This window comes from Pseudophryne corroboree, chromosome 3, assembly GCF_028390025.1.
Source record: "Pseudophryne corroboree isolate aPseCor3 chromosome 3, aPseCor3.hap2, whole genome shotgun sequence".
Lineage (NCBI taxonomy): Eukaryota > Metazoa > Chordata > Amphibia > Anura > Myobatrachidae > Pseudophryne > Pseudophryne corroboree.
Window position 1 is genome coordinate 594,966,885 of NC_086446.1, and position 22,190 is coordinate 594,989,074.

Consider the following 22,190-nt stretch of genomic DNA (forward strand, 5'->3'; position numbering starts at 1 on the left):
GACACCAAACAATATTCCAGGCAACAGGACACCACAAGTAGCATGTCCAACCAATTCACATACAGAGCTATTTATGCCCCTGCTAATTGAGCACACCCAGGACACACCCACCGTCACTCAAGATGTGGAGCAGACTACAAATGTGTAGTCTAACATGTCAGAAAGTGAAAAATGCTGGCCAGATCAGTATAGGCATCTATCAGAGAACCCATAGGGACAAAAACCGCCAGTAACATAGACCTACAGGTCTTAAAATAAACTAAATAAAAAACCAGGAAGTGCTTGTGCGTTCCATTGAGTCGTGGAACGCACGCACCGGGCGGAAGTGACTCGCAAAAGCGGAAATGACGTCACGTTGCTAGGGAAACCATACAGAGCCCGGAGATAGCGGGAAGCACACTAGTCGCCTAGTCTGTGAGCGGCGGTCCCGCCCCTGGGAGAAACAGCATAGCGGTTACCATGAAGATAACCCTCTAGCAGTATGAACTATAGTGGATGCTGTCAATCAAAGACCAATAATAAACAGAGTGTCAGGGAGGTGCCTGGGAACTCAAATCGCAGGGGAGAAACAGAGGCTACATATAAGAATGATGTTATGAACTACATACAGTAGTATGGAAATATAGCTTCCAATGTTTAAAAACATATAACCTTTAATATTAAAATAAAACCCGGGTAGTCTAGAGCACACCTGTGGCCGACCGGAGACGATGGCACACCCAAATTTTGGAGGTGCCACCACCACCAGCCCCGCCCCAAGCGTGCAACACCACCCGATCAAACATAGGTGAAACAACAATACCCCCCCCCAAAAAAAAAAGGATACCTGAAAAAAAGGAAAAAAACTAAGAAAAGGCTTTGCTGTTGGTACTAAGTAATCAAATAGTAATCCTAGAGATTATAAAAAAATGTCATATGGATTGGCTTCATTGAGCCCAAGCGGAGTGATAGTCCCCAGTTCGAAGATCCACCTGGATTCGCGTTGTCTGAGTTTCAGTTCCCTATCGCCACCACGGATAGAAGAGGGAATGTGGTCAATCAGCATGCATTTGAGACTAGATATGGAATGCTTGAGTCGTAGCCAGTGTTTTGCTACTGGCTTGTCAGTTTTGTTTGTTTCGAGTGCCTGACGGATGGACTAGCGATGGTTAGCCATCCGTTCACGGAAGCAGCGAGTCGTCAACCCAACATAATAAAGTCCGCATGGACATATAATGATGTAAATCACATGATCGGACATGCAGGATAGCTTATGCTTGATGGAAATCCTTTTTCCACTATGTGGATGTGAAAAAGAAGAACCACTGGTCATTGACCTGCAAGTGGTGCAATCGGGGCAGCGGAAGCAACCAGTTTTTCTCATCGTTAGCCAAGTGGTATTGGTTTTTTGAGGTTGTAGAGATGGTCACATCAACAGCTGCCGTAGATTTGGTCCTCTACGATATGAGTGCATAGGAGGTCTTTGGCTTAAACCTTCCAATTTAGCATCAGTAGCAACTATAGGCCAGTATTTTTTGAAGGCCTTTTCAGCAACTCTTGCATTGGTGTCAAAGGTAGAGGTAAAGATAGGTCTGCTTGTGTCAAAGTTCGACGACGACATCTTGATACTGGCATTAAATTTAGTTTTCGCTTTATCAAGGCATCGGGCAACAACTACTGGTGAGTACCCTCTATCCAGGAATCTTTCAGACATTTCTGTCAATTGATGTTCTGCAATCTCTGGAGAGGAATTATTACGCAGCACACGTAGAAATTGAGAAATGGGCATGTTTTCTTTTAAGTTCTTGGGAAGGTGGCTAGTCGCAAACAGTAGTGTGTTGCGATCAGTCTGTTTGCGAAAGAGTGGATCCAAGACGATTTTGTTCTCTGAAAATAGTTACATCCAGAAAATTCATTGAATCATGGTCTACTTGATGTGTAAAAACGAATGGGGCTATCAATAGAGTTAAGGTATTGGACCATGTCACAGAACTCACCAGTGGTCCCCTTCCACAAAATAAATATATCATCGATATAACGCCCAAAATAGGCAAGTTTATCTCCAAATCTAGGGATGATATGTGTGTTTTCATATTCATGCATGAATAAGTTCGCATACGACGGCACCAGGTTGGAACCCATGGCGGTTCCCGTGTTCTGTATAAAAAACTTGCTGCCATAGCAGAAATGATTCTTGCTAAGAACCAGCTCGGCCAAGGCCAACAGGAACTCAACAGGGGGGCCGACATGTGTACCACAACCCAGCGCCGTCCGAAGCGAATTCAAGCCAGCAGAGTGTGGAATCACTGTATACAGTGAATTTACATCTAGTGTGGCCAACAAGATGTCATCCGCAATATCACCCATTTGGGAGATTTTCTGCAGGAAGTCTCCAGTGTCTCTAATGTAACTTGACATGCCAGTGACAAGGGGTTGCAAAAAGCTATCAACTAACTTAGCAATTGGTTGCAGGATAGAGTCCCTTGCTGAAATAATGGGATGGCCCGGGGGGGCATCTAGCGATTTATGGATTTTCGGGAGTGTATAGAGAATTGGACACACAGGGTGATCGACCAAAAGGTAGGCAGCGATTTTGTCATCAATCCACCCATTTTGAAGTCCCATAGTGATCGTTCCATCAACCACTTTTTTAATGTGTTAGAGCCAACTTTAGGGTTAGAGCCAACTTTATGGTATATCAAGCCATCTGACAATTGGCGACGTATCTCATTGTCATACATGACCCAGTCTTGTATAACTATCGCCCCGCCTTTGTCTGCTGAACGGATCACGATTCGATCATTTTTCATCAAGGACTGTAATGCTGTCCTTTGTTGCTTGCTCAAATTGTCATATGGTCTATCCACCCTGTGTGTCCTCATCTCATGCTCCGTCAATCTAAGAAAAGATTTAATACTTGAATTTTGTGAGATGGGGTCAAAGGAGCTAGGTCTGAAAAAAACTCTGTCCTGTAGAGGATCAGTAGACTGAGTTGCAAAGTATTCTCTGAGTCTTAACTTCCTACCAAATTTAAAGTGGTCAACTGACCACTGAAAAGGATCATGCTGGACTGTTGGAACAAAGGAAAGACCCAGAGATAAGACCTCCATCTCAGTATCCGATAAAGAATATGATGACAAATTAAATACAGTCGTTAGGTCTTTGAAGCTCCTCCCTTTCTTGTGTTTCCTCCCGCCCCTCCTTGTCGGGTGTTTGTGGGACGTTTTTCTGGGGGGTCTGAGGTTTTGCGAGTAGCACGTCCTAAAAAATTCCCACGTGGTGGTCTAGAGTCAGTAAACTCACTATCTGAATTGGATTGAGATGAACTATCGTACTGTCTCTGCAGTCTAGACCAGAAATTGTGAAATCTTTGCGTGGGATTTCTAGAGTCCCCTTTCAGCCACCTATATACCTGGTGGTTGGAATAATCAGAATTCACAATGTCAAGTTTTTTCCGTTTGAACGCAACAAGGTCACGTTGATAGTTAGTTAGTCATCGAGGAGGTTGGGGTAGAACTGACTAAGGTCAGACAAGAATTGACAGACTTTAATTCTATACACCTGAGTACCCTGACACGTGAAAAATCTGAAAACTGGATTGAGAAACTTAAAGACCAAGTTCTGTCCTATCAACGTGACCTTGTTGCGTTCAAACGGAAAAAACTTGACATTGTGAATTCTTTATATGTCATTATATGTCCAATGTGATTGACCACATTCCCTCTTCTATCCGTGGTGGCGATAGGGAACTGAAACTCAGACAACGTGAATCCAGGTGGATCTTCGAACTGGGGACTATCACTCCGCTTGGGCTCAATGAAGCCAATCCATATGGCATTTTTTTATAATCTCTAGGATTACTATTTGATTACTTAGTACCAACAGCAAAGCCTTTTCTTAGTTTTTTCCTTTTTTTCAGGTATCTCTCCTTTTTTTTTTTTTTGGGGTATTGTTGTTTCACCTATGTTTGACCGGGTGGTGTTGCACGCTTGGGGCGGGGCTGGTGGTGGTGGCACCTCCAAAATTTCTTTGGGTGTGCCATCGTCTCCGGTCGGCCACAGGTGTGCTCTAGACTACCCGGGTTTTGTTTTAATATTAAAGGTTATATGTTTTTTACCATTGGAAGCTATATTTCCATACTACTGTATGTAGTTCATAACATCATTCTTATATGTAGCATCTGTTTCTCCCCTGCGCTTTGAGTCCCCAGGCACCTCCCTGACACTCTGTTTATTATTGGTCTTTGATTGACAGCATCCACTATAGTTCATACTGCTAGAGGGTTATCTTCATGGTAACCGCTATGCTGTTTCTCCCAGGGGCGGGACCGCCGCTCACAGACTAGGCGACTAGTGTGCCTCCCGATATCTTCGGGCTCTGTATGGTTTCCCTAGCAACGTGACGTCATTTCCGCTTTTGCGAGTCACTTCCGCCCGGCGCGTGCGTTCCACGACTCAATGGAACGCACAAGCACTTCCTGGTTTTTTATTTAGTTTATTTTAAGACCTGTAGGTCTATGTTACTGGCGGTTTTTGTCCCTATGGGTTCTCTGATAGATGCCTATACTGATCTGGCCAGCATTTTTCACTTTCTGACATGTTAGACTACACATTTGTAGTCTGCTCCACATCTTGAGTGACGGTGGGTGTGTCCTGGGTGTGCTCAATTAGCAGGGGCATAAATAGCTATGTATGTGAATTGGTTGGACATGCTACTTGTGGTGTCCTGTTGCCTGGAATATTGTTTGGTGTCTTGACAAAGATCACTGGGATGTGATCGAAACGTCGACTCGATGATTCAATATTAAAACTACAGCTATTATTTTACAAAAAACTGGTGAGTGCCTTCCTTTACAATTGACTGTCTATTGGAATTAACTGTTCCGTGGAGTTGAGCACCATCTTATGTGGATTTTGATGAGCAGCACAGTGCGGATATTTCCTTCCATATATATATATATATATATATATATATATATATATATATAATATATTTATATATACACATAATATATAATACATATGTCCTTATCTCAGTAGGGGACCCAACAATGTGGCATTTTGAATTTTGGATAAGGGATACTCGATATGTATAATTAACTCTGTTTTGGAAATATTAGATTGGAAGTGGCAAGATGACATCCAAGATGAAAAGGCAAAAAGGCAAACAGTGACACAGCCAATACAGATAGTGACAAATCTAGGGAGGATAGGTAGATTTGAGTATTATCTATGTCACGCTCGGCTTGAGTTGAGGATCTGACGACTGATAATTGACTGAGGGAGCAGTTTTCGGCAAAGGAAGGAAACGAGGTGGCTGAATATAGTTCTTACTCATGGATTGAAGAGTTGGCCCAAAGATGAAGAGGGCAATGACTGAGAACGATACACTGAAGAAAGATTAATTAAGTTTTAAGGAGACTTCAATAATACACCACAACTAGGAGATAAGTCCGAGTGAGTTCTGAAGAACAAAATGTTTGTGACTTGTAGATAGTGCTGAAGAATACTGAATGGAGAAGTGACTTGTGATTTGTAAATGATGCTGAAATACACTGAATGAAGAGATGACTTGTGATTTGTGAACGATGCTGAAGAACACTGAATGAAGAGATGAGTTGTGATTTGTAAACGATGCTGAAGAACGCTAAATGAGGAGATGACTTGAAGAACGATGTTGTGAGCACTGACAGCAAACAGAGACCCTCTACCAGATAGAGGACCCAGCAATTAAACCACAAGAGCAGGTGGACTGAAAGCAAAGGACTGCAATAACAGAACTGACCACCGGACGGCCTCCACAGAACCAGGATACCAGGGGTTAACCTGGGAGCACAGAGCTTGAGCACTTTACAGCAGCAAGTAACTTGAAGCACTGGCACCATAGCTAAGCATCAACCCCTTTTATAACGGAAAACAGTACAGGATTGGCTGGACGCGAACTGAGATACCTATTGGCTTGGCTTGGTTTCCAACATGACGGCTCCCTGCTCAGAGGACACATGTGGAACCAGCACACAGCTACTACCTCTAACCTCAGCCTTCCAGATGCCGCACTCCAGCAACAGGACACTTGGAAACAGACACCTCCGGCTGCCATGCTCCGCTCCCCAGGACCCGGACCCCAGCCTCCAGACGCCCGGTAGCCACACCGGAGGACCTCGCTGCCGCAGCTCCTATCCACCGCAGCCACACCAGCCAGCTAACAGGAAGGCTACAGGGACCAGAACCGGAGGTAAGACTCCGAATGCTGACAATCTGCATACAGATGATACTGAAATCCAAGAGCCGATTAGTTTACCAAGAGATGTGATATCAATTGAGAAAAGCAGAGGACCTAAGACTGAGCCTTGCTGTACTCCAAATGAAAGAGGCAGTGAAGAGGAGGTGGATTTAGAAAAGTGGGCACTGAAGGAGCATATAGATGGGTAGGATAGGAACCAAGAAAGCGCTGTGCCCTGAAAACCTACAGATTGTAGTGCTTGTATGAGAATAGAGTGGTCAACAGTGTCCAAAGCAGCAGAGAGATCTAGAAGAATAAGAAGTGAGTAATGGCCTTTAGACTTCGCAGTGATCAGATCATTCATTACTTTAATCAGTGCCGTCTCTGTGGAGCGTCAGGAATGAAAGCCTGACTGAAGTGGGTCCAATACGTTGTGTGAGCTTGGAGAGACAAGGGAGCTGAGAGATGGGATGGCAGTTTGAGAGAAAGTTAGGGTCAGATTTTTTTTTTCCCTTCAGAAAGGGAGTAATCACTGCATGCTTGAACAGTGAAGGAAAGATACCAGTAAAGAGAGAGGGAGTATACAGATATTAGTTAAGGTTGGGATGAGCACAGGAGACAGAGATTTACTTATTTGTGAGGATAGGATCAAGAGGAGAGGATGAGAAGAGTGTTGATACTTCATCTTCATTTGTGGGATCAAATGTAGAGAAAGTGCCAGAGGGTTCAGGTACAGAATTGAGCAAGTCACTGGCTGAGGAAAAGCATACCATTTCATCTTGGATTTTATCAATCTTGTCCTTGAAGTAGGACGCAAGATCTTGCACCTTGATAGTGGCTGGTAGGTTGGGTAAGGGAGGGTTCAGAAGTGATTTAAATGTATTAAAAAGTTGTTTGGGGTTAGAGGCTTGAGCAGAGATGAGAGTTTGGAAATATATTTGGCATTATAACAAAAGTGGTAGACAGTCTTTTATATGTGAGGAAGTTGCTTGTAATACGAGATGTATGCCACTGATGTTCAACTTTACGTGTAGGTGTCTCACTGGCTGTTGATGTGGCTCCCCACCTCTGTGTCCACCACCAGAGGTGGATTTAGACCACATGGGGCCAAAAGCAAGACACCAATTTGGGGGCCCCTCCCACAATCGAAAGTGCTGACCAGGGCTGTAAGGAGAGGTGTGCGGGTGGTGCGGCAACACTGTGCGGGACAGCCTGGGGGTGGCACCAGCTGTACCTTCCCTCAGTTGCAGACTGCCCCCTCCCCACTTTGTGGCTAGAGATGCTGTGTCTACTCCTCTAGTGCCGTAAGAGCTTGCTGCTGCTTGGAGCATCTGTAAGATGTTCTGGAGCAGCAGAAAGTGAGTGGGTGCAATGAAACCCACCCGCCTGCCCCCTGGGTCGATTACTAATGATGGCATGAATGCTGTCCAGGGTGCGGGTGAAGCACAGGATGCATTGGTGCTGTTATGGTGCTGCCACTAACAGCCTGCCAGGGCCTGGAAGCATTCAGTCAGGCCAGCACAATCAGAAATGCCCTGCTAATGGGGGGACCTGCTACAATCATTGCGGGGTGGAGGGGAGTTTGGTATACCACTCCTTAGTAAGGTGGTGTGATGCTTTGCTCCTGCTCATTCATTCAGCACAGTGTCAGACAGCTGTGTTGTCCAGGATATGTCATATACTTCTATCTACATATATGAGTTTATTATAACAGTCCTGTGTATAGTAGCAATGCTCTTGCTCAGACACTCAGTACAGTCCCAGCTTCATCGCCCAGGAACTGCCATACACTTCTCACATGGGTCACAGAAACAGGCACCCCCGGTGTTCCAAGCCTCCTTCTAAAATTCCAGCAGGTAAACTGATTGGTAGATCCTGAGCAGCGATGATGTAATTGGAACGTGCGTGTGCAGGAAGTCACAACACATTGGAGAGCACACTCCAATCAATGCTAGGACAGTCTGCCGGGGCCTGGAAGTAAAAATGCTTTCTAGTAAACAGCTCTGTTGGTGGGGTGGGCCCCCTGGAACTCGCCGGCCCCTAATTAACCACTTTGGTCACATATCGGTAAATCCGCTATTGGCTAGGACTGTTAACCCATATTGTTGACTTGTGACTCTAAAATTAATATAAACTTAATATTTTAATCCCATATGGCAGGCACTGAATAGCATATTCCCAACCGCCCTGGAATTGCAGAAGGTCTACTCTTTGCCGACAAGTGGGCTTGGCAGGTACTGTTTTTGTTTGCTCTGGTTTGCTATACTGCAGGGGTTCTCAACTCCCCCCTTCCTCACCCCCAACAATTTTCTGGATTTCTATAATCAAGCATAGGTGAGTTGATCTATTTTGCTGGCTTAATAATTATCCCACACGTTTCTACATATAGAAATCCTGAAAACATGACATGTTGGCAGGGCCGACTCAGTGGGTGAATAGTACTGAGCCCAGATAGAGTGTGTGTGTGCGGGGGGGGGGAGGGCCGCGGCCTCCCAACCACCCTGTGGCTATGGCTACGCCCGGCATACCTGCTGCTCCTGCATGCATTGCCCCCAGAGACAGGTGTCCTGACCACTCCACCTCTCAATAGTTTAACACTGGCTGGAGGGGACAGCTTGCATGTGGTCAGCAGGATAACACCTGTGTTGGGAGGAGAGACATGGTCCTGTTGTTGATGAAGGGGGGTGCACACAGCCACAGTTACCACGCTGGCGCCTAGCACGGGGAATAGCAGCAGTCACTATCGCATTTAATGGCTCCTGCTATTGGAACACCTCCCTAAATGCCAGACCAGCCAGCCCAAGTGTGAGCGAATAATAGAGAAAGAAGTGAGAAGAGCCTTCCGTGCTTTGTGTGTGTGTGTGTATAATACTATGTGTGTGTGTGTATAATACTGTACAACCCCAGTGTTAGTACCTGTGTGTATGGGGGAAGGGGGGGAGGGAAGCTTCCGAATATGTGAATCTGATAAAAATACATCACTGCTCCACAGACCTTCTATGACTGATGAATATAAACATTAATGTTCTGCAATGTTGGTGTCAGCTACACAAATAACAGCTACATATGGTGATATTAAAATTAAGTAACCTCTAAACCTCCGAGGACTGAGACGAGCACTGTTGGCTATATAGGATATTGTGGGCCTGATTCTAAGTTGCACGCAATATCCACATTCACGTACTAGAGTGTGTATTTGCAACTGCTCATGCACATAATTTTCCAAAGACTACGGCGCATGCGTTACACGGAGTGTGAACACAAAGACCCTGTATCTGGACACTTGGGAATTCATCTGGTGTAGTTTGGACTTATCTGTGGTTACCAACATGTCTAATAGACTAGCATAAATTTGTAAACCAAACCGAAGGGGGCCACACTTCATGTAGAAAAAAAGGAAATCCTATGAAGTGCAATAAACCCTTCAAGTGCAGCCCGGTTTTACTTTAAGGTACACCAAACCTAAAGGTCACAAATAGAGAAAGAAAAAAAAGAAGGACCATCACAATACAGGTCCAAAACGCGTTAAGCAGGTGGCTACTTTGTGACTTCTACAGGACTGCTGGGACTCTCGTAACCATTTTGAACGATCAGGAAACAGGATGGATTGATAGATGTCCGCTCCGGTCCAGTGAGAACCAGAACTCCCCTCAATTGATTTTTATGTGTTTTTACCCCTTTTTTTTATGTGAGTGTAATGAGAAATAAAAAGTGTTATATTGGTCCCACAGTGTTGCACTAAATATTTCTCTTCCTGAGGTCCTATAAGGAGAAAATACTGAAGAGGATTCCTATGTTATATGATATGCGATTTTCCATATACCTAAATGTAAGTGGAATGAAGAAATAAATGAGGATTTGATTTTACAACAGTGTTGCAATAAAATCCTTTCTTTTCTGAGGTGAAAGTTCTTTTGGATTGGAGTAGTGCCTATACAAGGGAGGATAAAGCCAGGAATGTTTCTGTTCTTATGCAGTTATTGGATCCTCAACATTGTGTAGCAAGGTCAATTTATTTGTACATGTTTCCCTTTTTTTGCGCCATGGGTCCACACTTCAGGCATAAGCTAACAGTCCTGCCAAAATCATGGACATAACATCAAATTGCGCAGAAAAGATGGCAATAGGAAATATTCAAATTGTTTGTACCCGTTGGAGTGCTAGATAAAGTCTCTAACGAATTAAATAGGTTAGGCAGGATATTTTGATGGAAAAATTAAACCCTTCAGTCTATGAAATATAAGGGCAGATGTAAGAAGATTCGATATGGGGGAGAAGTGGTATCAGCGCACGTTAAGTACACTAATACCGCTTCTCCCTCAAGTATTAATGCAGCATTGGTGCTTGCAGGGTGACAGGGGCGCTCGTAGCACTGACCGTTCCGACACCTGCAGCTAACGGTTTCGACAGCTGCAGGCGTGTCGATGCCTTATCTCCACAGCAGGGACAGACTGTGCCTAGTTGTGATGGATGCTGGCTCCGTGCTGCATGTGAAATCTTGTGAGATCTCACACATGCCCAGTGAGCCGGCTGGGGAAGGGAGAGACTTAGCACATCAGCAGGACTGGCCCGACCATTACTCAGATAACGCTGGTGTGTACAGCGCCAGCCAGCAGAAGGCGCTGGCCTGCTAAGAACACATGTTCCTACTATCTTCCTGTCACCCCTGTCCTCCCTTCTCATGAGAGAACCTGGCTCCATGTGGAGACAAAACCAGTAAATTCCAGCAGTAATAAAAACCCTTCAGTGGAGCCATGGCGGATGAGCTTCCCAGCAGCCGAAGCAAGGAGGCTACAGCGGCACAGCTGAAGATAGAGCTAAGCTGAGCCGAGCGTAGCACGGGGCGGCTGAATGAGCTGATGGATTGGTTGCTATGTGCTGCGTGGCCAGCGTGGGAGACCCTGGACTGGTACCGATTACTGCTGGCCAGGAAGGACAGCTTAGAGGTCTTCTGCCTCCTACGATAACGCCACCCTATGTGGATGGCAAACTTTGTGGCTTACCGCTGTTGGACATGCCACATCTCCCTCTGCAATGTCCCTGTGTACAGAGTCCTTCCATCAGGGTGAGCATGCCAGGCACCAACATGTTCCGCAGCCAGGCTGGAGGTGCATACGACTGCGGGTACAGCAATGTCATGCGAGAGAACGGGTGAGTGCTGCCCACCGTACTAACACCAACCTGTGTTTGTGTGCCTCCTGTACTGAGACCACTACACTGAGACCAGCCTGTGTCTGTGTGCCCCCTGCACTGTCACCAGCCTATGTCTGTGTGCCCCCTGCACTGTCACCAGCCTGTGTCTGTGTGCCCCTGCACTGACACCAGCCTGAGTTTATGTGCCCCCTGTACTAACACCACTACACTGAGACGTGCCTCTAACTGTAGGCCAATTGCACTGAGACTACTACACTGAGATCAGCCTGTGACTGTGCGCTGCCTTTTGCCAGGAAGATGAGGTTGGATGTGAGCCGGTGAACCCACTCCCACTATCTCCGTCACCCCTTCCTCCCCAGTCACCTACTATCTCCCCGCCTCCCCAGTGACCCACTATCTCCCTGTCACCCTCTACCTGGACCCTGGTACTGTTGTGTGACCACGGCCCTTCCTTTAGAGACCACACCCATTTTGTAGCATGCACCACTGTCCCTTTATAAAGTTTAACCCATCAAGGGGCGCCAAAATCTATATTCGCTTACTAAAAGAAAATTAAGCCCGGGCCGGCCCTGCACATCAGCAAAACTGAGATTATCAGCGCTTCCCAGCCGCAGACGTTATCTGTGCGCTCCCCTGATGTCCTGCGCAGACAGCCACCACGCTAGGTTCTCCTTGTCAGTGCCACCATGACCAGCGGCAATAGTGGTTATCCATGGCCACACCACGCCAAGGTTTCCCACTATTTAGTTCCATGGACAGCGCCATGACAGTCTCTAGTCAGCTGATCTCTCTGAAGCTAATGTGGAATCACTTCATTATGTGAGCCGCTCATCCAGTCAGCGGTAAGCACTGGGTATAAATTCCAAGTCCCAGCACTTGCAAGTTGTCAGTGTTTTGTTGTCTCTCAGCCTGGAGTGATCTCCAGACCAACTTACTTGGCTTTTATGAAACAGTAAGTGCGAACCTTGATCAGGGTAAGGAGGTGGATGTAATCTTTTTAGACTTTGCCAAAGCTTTCGACACTGTACCACACATGCGTCTTATCTATAAGATACAAGAAATAGGGCTAGGGAGCACAATATGCACTTGAGTCAGTAATTGGTTAGATCAGTGGTTCTCAAACTCGGTCCTCAGGACCCCACACGGTTCACGTTTTCCATTTCACCAGCAGCTACTCTGTGTACCACCAACTGTCACATTTTAAAAATCTACAGGTGACCTGCAAAACATGGACCGTGTGGGGTCCTGAGGACCGAGTTTGAGAACCTGTGGGTTAGATAATAGGGAGCAGCGCGTTGTGGTCAATGGATCGTTTTCAAATTGGACTAAAGTACTAAGTGGTGTGCCACAAGGGTCTATACTCGGACCACTTTTGTTCAACATTTTCATCAACGACCTAACAGTAGGTCTAGAGAGCATGGTGTCAATTTTCACAGATGATACCAAATTGTGTAAGGTTATAAATACGGAGGGGGATGCTGAGTCTCTTCAGAAGGACTTAACTAAACTGGAAGCATGGGCAGCAAAATGGAGAATGAGATTCAACACAGACAAGTGTAAGGTAATGCACTGTGGGGGCAAGACCAAAAATAACACCTACATACTAAATGGGGTAATATTAGGGAATTATGTACTGGAAAAAGACCTAGGGGTTCACATAGATAACAAATTAAGCAGCAGTACACAAAGTAGGAGTGCAGCAAAGAAGGCAAATAAGATATTAGCATGCATAAAACGGGGAATTGATACAAGGGACGAGAGTATATTCCCATTATATAAATCACTAGTGAGGCCACATCTTGAATACTGTGTGCAATTTTGGGCACCATATTACAAAAAGGATATCCTGGAGCTAGAAAAGGTTCAGAGCCGGGCGACCAAACTAATAAAGGGCATGGAGACGCTGGAATACGAGGAAAGGCTTGCAAGGCTAGGCATGTTTACATTGGAAAAGAGGAGACTAAGAGGGGACATGATCAACATCTACAAATATATAAGGGGTCAATACACAGAACTTGGGAGGGACCTGTTTTCTATAAGGTCAGCACAGAGGACACGTGGTCACTCGCTTAGGTTAGAGGAGAGGAGTTTCCGCACATTGAGGCGAAAAGGTTTTTTCACAGTAAGGACAATACGTGTTTGGAATTCCCTGCCTGAGAGAGTAGTAATGGCGGACTCAGTCAACACCTTTAAGAATGGGTTAGATAAATTTATATTGGATAAAAATAATCATGGTTATGGTGCGTAGGCACGCATTATAGCTAATATAACTAGTCCTAACATAAAAATAACTATTCCTATAATAAGACTGCATAGGAGACCACAAATAGGTTGAACTCGATGGACAATTGTCTTTTTCAACCTTAGTTACTATGTTAAGTGCATTTGTCATCGATAGCACTTTCTGACTACCTGGATGATTAAAGGGCCACTACTGCTATTACATCACAGCATCTCCAGTTTCACTAGTTGCCAATCCAGTGATCCAGAGGGACTGTCCTGCATCCCTTAGCGGCATTAGTGACTTTGCTGGTTCTTACCAGCATCCAGAAAACCTGCTGTGCTGATACAGCGCTTTTCAGCATCCGTAAAACCTGCTGCACTGATTCATCACCTCTCAGCATCTAGAAAACCTGCTGTGCTGATACAGCACCTCTCAGCATTTGGAAAACCTGCTGTGCTGATACGGCACCTCTCAGCATCTAGAAAACCTGTTGTGCTGATCCGCCACCTCTTAGCATCCATACAACGTGCGGCGCTGTCACAGCATCACTCAGCATCTGGAAAACCTGCTGTGCTTGCTCCGCCCAGCCTTCTGTAATCTACTCCGCTGGCTCTGCCCAGCATCTGGAAAACCTGCTGTGCTGTTTTCGTCCAGCCTTCTGAAATCTCCTCTGCTGGTTCCACCCAGCGTTCTGCAATCTACTCCGCTGGCTCTGCCCAGCATCTGGAAAATCTACTGTGCTGGTTCCGTCCAGTCTTCTGAAATCTTCTCCGCTGGTTCCGTCCAGCATCTGGAAAACCTGCTGTGCTGGTTCCGCCCAGCATTCCATACTCCTGCATTGCTGACTCCACTCAGCATCCTCACACTCATCACCAGAACATACCAGTCTTCACAAGACTTTCTGCATTGGTGACAACCCAGCTATTTATTGCACTGGTGGCTCACACCACCAGTGTTCCAGTACCCCTTAGCAGGCCCCCTCTGCCCTGAGCCTCCCTGCCAACCTGCCACGTCTGCATGAGTAGATCATTCATTAAGCCTGCCCAGTTATGTCCACAGCTCTCAAGACCAGACCCAGTGTCCAGTCCTAGCTCGGGTTCACAAACAACTACAGCCATGACACTGGTGATGAGACCCACTGCTCTTAGCAGTATGATGCTGGAAGCTGTTGACTCCACAGTCATCTAGCTACATACCAGAGACAGAGAAGAGGCTGCCGGCCAGCTACTGTGGAGATACTAGGCCTATAACAGCCTGAGCGGACATTTACTGCACATACATCACATGGGCGTACTGTAGATGTAAGAAGTGTTGATATGGGGGAGAAATGGTATAACCGCACGGTATCAGTGCCATTATGTGCGCTGATACCGCTTCTCCCCCATGTATGAAGGAGAAGTGTGCTCACCAACAGGGGTGCATCTATATCGGCGCTGCTACAAGATAGTATACCAATATGTGGGGGAAATGTATGAACAGTCAGTAGCATTGACCGTTCCAACCCCGCAAGCTATCGATTTCAGGTTGCTCATACACCACAGCCAGAGACATTGTAGTCCCTCGCTGCGGAGGCTGTCTGTCTGCAAGTGAGATCTCGCATGAGTAGCGAGATCTTGCACATGCGCACTGGAGCCAGCAGGGGGAGAGAGACAGCACATCACCACTAGACTGATGCACTGTGTTCCTTAGCAGCGACAGCTGGAGGGGGAAGTTTTTACTCCCCCACTCCAGCAGACAAGAATATAATACATCTCTGTGCTGCTGCTGAAGAAGGAAGCATTAAAACCCTCATGATATGTGCAGGTAAAATACATGGGATCCTGTCAAGATCCTGGCGGTTGGAATCCCGGCAGTTGAAATACCGACACCGGGATCCTGACACTATTCGACTAGCGCCCAAATCCCAAACGATGGTGTGCTTGGCCGCAGAAGAGGAGGTTAGGTTCAGGTTGTGGGGGAGGGTTAGGGCTATGCTGCAGGGTGAGTGGAGGGGGTTAGGTTTAGGCACCCCCTGAGAAGGGTTAGCCATACCCTCCAACTGTACCATTTTGGCTGGTACAGTACCGTTTTTTATGGTCTGTACTGGCCAAAAAGGGCTATGTACCTTGGACCTAATTCAGACCTGATTGCAGCAGCAAAAGTGTTCTCTAATGGGCAAAACCAGGGGGGTCATTCCGAGTTGTTCGCTCGCAAGCTGCTTTTAGCAGCTTTGCACACGCTAAGCCGCCGCCTACTGGGAGTGAATCTTAGCTTATCAAAATTGCGAACGAAAGATTAGCAGAATTGCGAATAGACACTTCTTAGCAGTTTCTGAGTAGCTCCAGACTTACTCGGCATCTGCGATCAGTTCAGTCAGTTTCGTTCCTGGTTTGACGTCACAAACACACCCAGCGTTCGCCCAGACACTCCTCCGTTTCTCCAGCCACTCCCGCGTTTTTTCCCAGAAACGGCAGCGTTTTTTCACACACACCCATAAAACGGACAGTTTCTGCCCAGAAACACCCACTTCCTGTCAATCACATTATGATCACCAGAACGAAGAAAAAACCTCGTAATGCCGTGGGTAAAAAACCTAACTGCATAGCAAATTTACTTGGCGCAGTCGCACTGCGGACATTGCGCATGCGCATTAGCGACTAATCGCTCCGTTGCGAGAAAAAAATACCGAGCGAACAACTCGGAATGACCCCCCATGTGCACTGCAGGTGGGGCAAATATAACATGCAGAGAGTTAGATTTGGGTGGGGTGTGTTTAAACTGAAATCTAAATTGCAGTGTAAAAATAAAGCTGACAGTATTTACCCTGCACAGAAAAAAAAATAACCCACCGAAATCTAACTCTCTCTGCACATGTTATATGCATATGCACATGCCCCCCTGCAGTGCACATGGTTTTGCCCATAAGAGAACAATTGTGCTGCTGCGATCAGATCTGCATTGCAATATGTATTCACAATGCATATTGCAATGCATTGTGAATGCATTGCAATATGCGGGCTGATCGCAAAACCATACGAAATTACCAGAATATCAAAGATTTTTCCTATCTACGCCAGGCAAGGTCATCCACAATTTGACACAAGAGGCTGGAAGTTGTCATCGCTGACATCAGACAGCCTCCTTAAAAATGACTGGGCACGCCTGCATTTTTTCAGACACACCCAGAAAACAGCAGGTTTCCGCCCAGAAATGCCGGCTTCCTGTTAGTCAAACAGCAGCTGCATTTCGATCACGATGTGTATGCATTTTCTGTTGCTATTACTCGTGTGTGCGCAACACGAACGCTGTGCATGTGTGGTCATTCAGTAATCGTCCGAATTGCGACTCGCAAATTTTGGAATCCTTACTGAATGAGGTTCAATGTAAAGATTTTCAGCGTCTCCTTTGTCCTATTGCTTCCTATGGCAGCGCCGCGTGACCACGCTCCCTTTCGGATTTGTACCGATTTCTTCTTTAATGATGTTGGAGGGTATGGATTATGCCAGGTACACACGGCGCAATGCAGGAAATGCCCGACATTGACTATACGATGTGGGCGGAGCCCGGCACCACCGATATAGTCAATGTTGGGCTGCCTGCATAGTCTACTTTTCCTTGCGATGCCGATCCCGCGGGACCGTGCATCGGCATCACAAGGAGTTTCCATGCGGTGCGATATGCACTATATCTTCTTCCAATATTGGCTATATAGTCCATATTGGAAGAAAATAAGATTTTACTTACCTGTAAATCCATTTCTCGTAGTCCGTAGTGGATGCTGGGGACTCCGTAAGGACAATGGGGAATAGACGGGCTCCGCAGGAGACAGGGCACTCTAAGAAAGAATTAGGACTACTGGTGTGCACTGGCTCCTCCCTCTATGTCCCTCCTCCAGACCTCAGTTAGAGAAACTGTGCCCGGAAGAGCTGACATTACAAGGAAAGGATTTTGGAATCCAGGGTAAGACTCATACCAGCCACACCAATCACACCGTATAACTTGTGATAACTTACCCAGTTAACAGTATGAACAACAACAGAGCATCAGACAACCTGACGCAAACATAACATAACTCTTAGTTAAGCAATAACTATATACAAGTATTGCAGAAGAAGTCCGCACTTGGGACGGGCGCCCAGCATCCACTACGGACTACGAGAAATAGATTTACCGGTAAGTAAAAATAAGATTTTACTTACCGATAAATCTATTTCTCGTAGTCCGTAGTGGATGCTGGGGACTCCGTCAGGACCATGGGGATTAGCGGCTCCGCAGGAGACAGGGCACAAAACTAAAGCTTTAGGATCAGGTGGTGTGTACTGGCTCCTCCCCCTATGACCCTCCTCCAAGCCTCAGTTAGGATACTGTGCCCGGACGAGCGTACACAATAAGGAAGGATATTGAATCCCGGGTAAGACTCATACCAGCCACACCAATCACACCGTATAACTTGTGATCTAAACCCAGTTAACAGTATGACAAACGTAGGAGCCTCTGAACAGACGGCTCACAACAATAACAACCCGATTTTTTTGTAACAATAACTATGTACAAGTATTGCAGACAATCCGCACTTGGGATGGGCGCCCAGCATCCACTACGGACTACGAGAAATAGATTTATCGGTAAGTAAAATCTTATTTTCTCTGACGTCCTAAGTGGATGCTGGGGACTCCGTCAGGACCATGGGGATTATACCAAAGCTCCCAAACGGGCGGGAGAGTGCGGATGACTCTGCAGCACCGAGTGAGAGAACTCCAGGTCCTCCTCAGCCAGGGTGTGCCCCTGACCAAGTAGCAGCTCGGCAAAGTTGTAAAGCCGAGACCCCTCGGGCAGTCGCCCAAGATGAGCCCACCTTCCTTGAGGAATGGGCATTTATATATTTTGGCTGTGGCAGTCCTGCCACAGAATGTGCAAGCTGAATTGTACTACACATTCAACTAGCAATCGTCTGCTTAGAAGCAAGAGCACCCAGTTTTTTGGGTGCATACAGGATAACAGCAAGTCAGTTTTCCTGACTCCAGCCGTCCTGGAAATCTATATTTTCAGGGCCCTGACAACATCTAGCAACTTGGAGTCCTCCAAGTCTCTAGTAGCCGCAGGTACCACAATAAGCTGGTTCAGATGAAACGCTGACACCACCTTAGGGAGAAACTGGGGACGAGTCCGCAGCTCTGCCCTGTCCGAATGGACAATCAGATATGGGCTTTTGTGAGACAAAGCCGCCAATTCTGACACTCGCCTGGCCGAGGCCAGGGCCAACATCATGGTCACTTTCCATGTGAGATATTTCAAATCCACAGATTTGAGCGGTTTAAACCAACGTGATTTGAGGAATCCCAGGACTACGTTGAGATCCCACAGTGCCACTGGAGGCACAAAAGGGGGTTGTATATGCAGTACTCCCTTGTCAAATTTCTGGACTTCAGGAACTGAAGCCAATTCTTTCTGGAAGAAAATCGACAGGGCCGAAATTTGAACCTTAATGGACCCCAATTTGAGGCCCATAGACACTCCTGTTTTCAGGAAATGCAGGAATCGACCGAGTTGAAATTTCTTCGTGGGGCCTTCCTGGCCTCACACCACGCAACATATTTTCGCCACATGTGGTGATAATGTTGTGCGGTTACCTCCTTCCTGGCTTTGACCAGGGTAGGAATGACCTCTTCCGGAATGCCTTTTTTCCCTTAGGATCCGGCGTTCAACCGCCATGCCGTCAAACGCAGCCGCGGTAAGTCTTGGAACAGACATGGTACTTGCTGAAGCAAGTCCCTTCTTATCGGCAGAGGCCCTGAGTCCTCTGTGAGCATCTCATGAAGTTCCGGGTACCAAGTCCTTCTTGGCCCATCCGGAGCCACGAGTATAGTTCTTACTCCTCTACGTCTTATAATTCTCAGTACCTTTGGTATGAGAAGCAGAGGAGGGAACACATACACCGACTGGTACACCCATGGTGTTACCAGAACGTCCACAGCTATTTCCTGAGGGTCTCTTGACCTGGCGCAATACCTGTCCAGTTTTTTGTTCAGGTGGGACGCCATCATGTCCACCTTTGGTCTTTCCCAACGGTGCACAATCATGTGGAAACAACTTCTCGATGAAGTCCCCACTCTCCCGGGTGGAGGTCGTGCTGAGGAAGTCTGCTTCCCAGTTGTCCACTCCCGGAATGAAAACTGCTGACAGTGCTATCACATGATTTTCCGCCCAGCGAAGAATCCTTGCAGTTTCTGCCATTGTCCTCCTGCTTCTTGTGCCGCCCTGTCTGTTTACGTGGGCGACTGCCGTGATGTTGTCCCACTGGATCAATACCGGCTGACCTTGAAGCAGAGGTCTTGCTAAGCTTAGAGCATTGTAAATTGCTCTTAGCTCCAGTATATTTATGCGGAGAGAAGTCCCCAGACTTGATCACACTCCCTGGAAATGTTTTCCCTGTGTGACTGCTCCCCAGCCTTTCAAGCTGGAATCCGTGGTCACCAGGACCCAGTCCTGAATGCATAACTGTGGCACTTTAGTAGATGAGCACTCTGCAGCCACCACAGAAGAGACACCCTTGTCCTTGGAGACAGGGTTATCCGCTGATGCATCTGAAGATGCGATCCGGACCATTTGTCCAGCAGATCCCACTGAAAAGTTCTTGCGTGAAATCTGCCGAATGGAATCGCTTCGTAAGAAGCCACCATTTTTCCCAGGACCCTTGTGCAATGATGCACTGACACTTTTCCTGGTTTTTGGAGGTTCCTGACTAGCTCGGATAACTCCCTGGCTTTCTCCTCCGGGAGAAACACCTTTTTCTGGACTGTGTCCAGAATCATCCCTAGGGACAGCAGACGTGTCGTCGGAGACAGCTGCGATTTTGGAATATTTAGAATCCACCCGTGCTGTCGTAGAACTACTTGAGATAGTGCTACTCCGACCTCCAACTGTTCTCTGGACCTTGCCCTTATCAGGAGATCGTCCAAGTAAGGGATAATTAAGACGCCTTTTCTTTGAAGAAGAATCATCATTTCGGCCATTACCTTGGTAAAGACCCGGGGTGCCGTGGACAATCCAAACGGCAGCGTCTGAAACTGATAGTGACAGTTTTGTACCACGAACCTGAGGTACCCTTTGTGAGAAGGGCAAATTTGGACATGGAGGTAAGCATCCTTGATGTCCAGGGACACCATATAGTCCCCTTCTTCCTGGTTCGCTATCACTGCTCTGAGTGACTCCATTTAGAATAGGTCTCACCGAGCCGTCTGGCTTCAGTACCACAATATAGTGTGGAATAATACCCCTTTACTTGTTGTAGGAGGGGTACTTTGATTATCACCTGCTGGGAATACAGCTTGTGAATTGTTTCCAATACTGCCTCCCTGTCGGAGGTAGACGTTGGTAAAGCAAACTTCAGGAACCTGCGAGGGGGAGACGTCTCGAATTTCCAATCTGTACCCCTGGGATACTACTTGTAGGATCCAGGGGTCCACTTGCGAGTGAGCCCACTGCGTGCTGAAACTCTTGAGACGACCCCCCACCGCACCTGTTTGTACGGCCCCAGCGTCATGCTGAGGACTTGGCAGAAGCGGTGGAAGGCTTCTGTTCCTGGGAATGGGCTGCCTGCTGCAGTCTTCTTCCCTTACCTCTATCCCTGGGCAGATATTATGGGGACGAAAGGACTGAGGCTGAAAAGACTATGTCTTTTTCTGCTGAGATGTGACTTGGGGTAAAAAAGGTGGATTTTCTAGCTGTTGCCGTGGCCACCAGGTCCGATGGACCGACCCCAAATAACTCCTCCCCTTTATACGGCAATACTTCCATGTGCCGTTTGGAATCTGCATCACCTGACCACTATCGTGTCCAGAAACATCGTCTGGCAGATATGGACATCGCACTTACTCTTGATGCCAGAGTTTCGCATATATAGAAATGCATCCTTTAAATGCTCTATAGTCAATAAAATACTGTCCCTGTCAAGGGTATCAATATTTCCAGTCAGGGAATCCGACCAAGCCACCCCAGCGCTGCCCATCCAGGCTGAGGCGATCGCTGGTCGCAGTATAACACCAGTATGTGTGTATATACTTTTTAGGATATTTTCCAACCTCCTATCAGTTGGCTCCTTGAGGGCGTCCGTATCTGGAGACGGTAACGCCACTTGTTTTTATAAGCGTGTGAGCGCCTTATCCACCCTAAGGTGTGTTTCCCAACGCGCCATAACTTCTGGCGGGAAAAGGTATACCGCCAATAATTTTCTATCGGGGGAAACCCACGCATCATCACACACTTCATTTAATTTATCTGATTCAGGAAAAACCACATGTAGTTTTTTCACACTCCACATAATACCCTTTTTTGTGGTACTTGTAGTATCAGAAATATGTAACATCTCCTTCATTGCCCTTAACAAGTAACGTGTGGCCCTAAAGGAAAATACGTTTGTTTCTTCACCGTCGACACTGGAGTCAGTGTCCGTGTCTGTGTCGACCGACTGAGGTAAAAGGACGTTTTAACGCCCCTGACGGTGTTTTAGACGCCTGGACAGGTACTAATTGGTTTGCCGGCCGTCTCATGTCGTCAACCGACCTTGCAGCGTGTTGACATTATCACGTAATTCCTTAAATAAGCCATCCATTCCGGTGTCGACTCCCTAGAG